Here is a 3,214-nt window from a genome sequence, read left to right as displayed (position 1 = left end):
TTTGTAATGTTAATTGTTTTGATAAATATTTTGTGTGTATGGTTACGGATGTCTTGCTGGCCTGATTTATCTGTGAAGACAATAAAAATATAACACAACTTCTGTGACTAGTAAATCATCTCCTAGGGATGCAGGAATTCAGTGCTCTGACCCACTGGCCAAGCAGAAAGCAATGGTGTTTCACTGGGAACTGCTTCCTTCATAAGTCTGCTGTGTTGAGGTGCTTCTCTGCTTGATCTGTGGTTTTCCAGTTGATTACAAGCTGCTTTTCCAGATGGAGACCTTCTTCTAGCAGCTGTCTCTCCAGCACCCTCATCTACAGATACCTTGGAAGACTTCAGGGTAGCTCCCTCTACAGCCTCAAAGTAAACTGTTGAGAAGGAGCAGAATATTGTCATACAGTGACAAAAGTGACTTGTAAAGGTAAAAATTGCTAGCTTCCAACTGTGCTGGTATTCTGAAGTGATTTCTGGTTTCTTTGATAGTTCTTTGGTGCCATAAAGAATTCAGTGTGTTGTTTTCTTTATCTTTCAATATGAAACTCTGATTTTGGTTGTATCTTTCAGAAATCACCTGGCTGAAAATAGAGAAGAATTGTTGGTTGGAAAGAAAAAGGGGGTGTGTGGAAGAATAGGAGATAATATGAGTAGAGGAAAAGGCTAAACTAGAAAGATATTCTTCATTGTCTTATTTCTTACCTAAATCTTGTCTATGTGATATGAAAGGAGAATAATGACATAAAGATGATGATAATAGGAAATACAGCTCCCTGTTGCAGTTACAACCTATCTCCCAGTGTCTTACAGAGTTGGGAGGTTGGTGCTCACCAAGCTGCTGGGATAGTTTCATCTGTCCAGGGTACCTGGGCACACTCTTTTCTATTAACAAATGTTTACAAATGTTTCATGACTCTGTCACCAGGTGTGTTCCCAAGAGAATATTCATGTAATTAGCAGAAGAGCTGTTTTTAATTTACTGAGTCCTTTTTTCTCTCTCATTTTCCCAGGGCAGTACTGAAGCAGAGAGGTACAAGGGGCACAATATCAGCAACTCTCCTGTGGTCCAGAAAGTAATTTTTATTCCAGTTGAGACCTGCCAGTACATGCCCTGTCTCTGTCGTTACAGCCTCGGCAGAGCAGTGGAGAAGCATAATGAGGGCAAAGATCATTTTGCTTCCAATTTGTGCAGCAGCGTGGCATATGTGCTTGTCATGAGCTTGAAATCCACATTGTTTCAGCATGGTTTTGAAACCTGCACTGAACTGAGGCCTTGCCAAGGGAAAGGAGAAGTTTTGTGTGTATAAATAAGGCTGTAGCTGAGGTGCTGACACACACAAGTGAGGTGCTTTATCACAGCCCACTGTACCCTTTTGCTGGTACCTCGGCAATTTGCCAAGCGCTGTGAGTGCTAAGCTGGAGCAATGCTGTGTCCTTGGAGCACTGAGTGCTCGTGGAGTGCTTCTCCTGCTGAAGGCTGACCTCCTCACCCTCACACACAGCCCCAGCAGCTCTGCTCCCGTGCACTGGCTCAGCCTTGTCTGCAAACCTTTGTGCACACCTGCTTCAGCTGAAGATTTGTTTTAATGGCCTCCGTTGCTCTACTCAATCAGTTCTTTTGATGGATGACCCGAACTGCTGTTTAATTAGCAGGAGAGCCACTGAGGGCACATCCACAGGAGCAGGTAATTATGACCAGTAGGTAGCAGTGAAGGAAGGTTTAGTCCCCTCGTGTCTGGGTTATATAAATTGTTGTGATGCAGTTCCTGGCAATGCATCTGTTACAGAATCTTGAGCAGCTGGCGTAGTGTATTGAGAGTCCCAGCAGGACAGAAAAAGCAGTTGGATGTGTTTATTTTATGGAATGCTCCTGTCAGTAGCAGCAGAAGCATCCAAGTAACATTGTTTTCTAGATCTCAGCCCTTTTCTGACGTGATGACAGTTGAATATCGGAGAATGGAGCAAAGGAGCAAAGACTGTTCCTGTAACAAGGTCAGCAGTTTTGCTGCTCACATGTTTTGCCTCGCAGGGCTGGGTTGTGCTAGTACTTGTGAAGTGTCTTAGCTGAGATGCTAAACATTCCTAAAGTGTTTTATTCTCTGATGTCTCATGCCTGGAAGCAGGAGACCAATTGTAAACAGAAAATGTCAAACCACTAAGTTGAGGGTATTCACTTATTTGTTAGGTTTAATAAAGGTGATGAATGTTTTGTTCTGTTGTTTCAAAGGATAGATTTAAATAATCTCTGAAGCTCTTTGCCACTCTCAATTTCATCAGTTAACTGTTTTATTAGCACAGCCTTTCCCCCTGCTGGTACTTAGTCCAAAATGAGAGCTCTCTTTTTTCAAAGCTTGTTTAGATTTTTTTTTTTTTTTTCATTCGATTCTGGAGGGAAACTTGACAAAAGTGAAAGTGTACATTTTTGTAACTCATTAAAATGTCTGTCTCCGGTAATTAAATTATGAGGGAAAGGTATTGAAGTGTTAGATAATGTTAATAGCACCTTTTTCTTCCTAAGCTTTTGCACTCTGTGCATCACTGATTTATTTCTAATGCTCTCAGTCTCAGATTGCGCACTGGGGCGTGAAGAGATGGAATGGCTGCTGGAGCCCCAGCGGAGCGGCTGCAAGCTGTCCCTGCATTTCAGCCAGGTGACCCTGCGGAGAGGAGGGTGAGATGAGCCAGGCCTGGCTGCGGGGATGTCTCCGAAAGAGCCGCGGCAGCTGGGGAAGGGGTGGCCATCGGATTGTACGAGCTTTGTATGAGCTCAGGTGTCCTGCGGGCCATCCCAAGCGAATGACCGCAGTGGGAGCCCTTGCACCAACAGGTTATGGAGGTGCTGGAGCTCCAGAGGAGGCAGCGGGGCTGGAGCAGGGTGTGGTGAGCGGCCGAGGGGGCTGGGGCGCTCAGCCTGAGGAGGCTCAGGGGGCACCTGATTGCTCTCCACTGCTCCTGGCAGGAGGGGGCAGCCCGGGGGGATCAGCCACAGGATGAGGCCGCGGCAGTCGAGTTCAGGTTGCGCATTAGGAGGAACTTCTCGACAGGGTGATTGGGCATTGGAATGCGCTGCCCAAGGCAGCAGATGGAGTCTCTGTCCCTGGAGGTGTTTTAAGGAAAGAATAGACGTGGCACCCAGTGCCACAGTGGAGTTCGGTCATGGTTGGACTCGATAATCTCAGAACTCTTTCCCAACCTGACTGACCCCGCGAATGTATAAC

The sequence above is a fragment of the Oenanthe melanoleuca genome, chromosome 4 (assembly GCF_029582105.1).
Source record: "Oenanthe melanoleuca isolate GR-GAL-2019-014 chromosome 4, OMel1.0, whole genome shotgun sequence".
In the NCBI taxonomy this organism is placed as follows: domain Eukaryota; kingdom Metazoa; phylum Chordata; class Aves; order Passeriformes; family Muscicapidae; genus Oenanthe; species Oenanthe melanoleuca.
The sequence above is the reverse complement of the archived record's forward strand: the minus strand, read 5'-3'. Positions refer to the sequence as shown.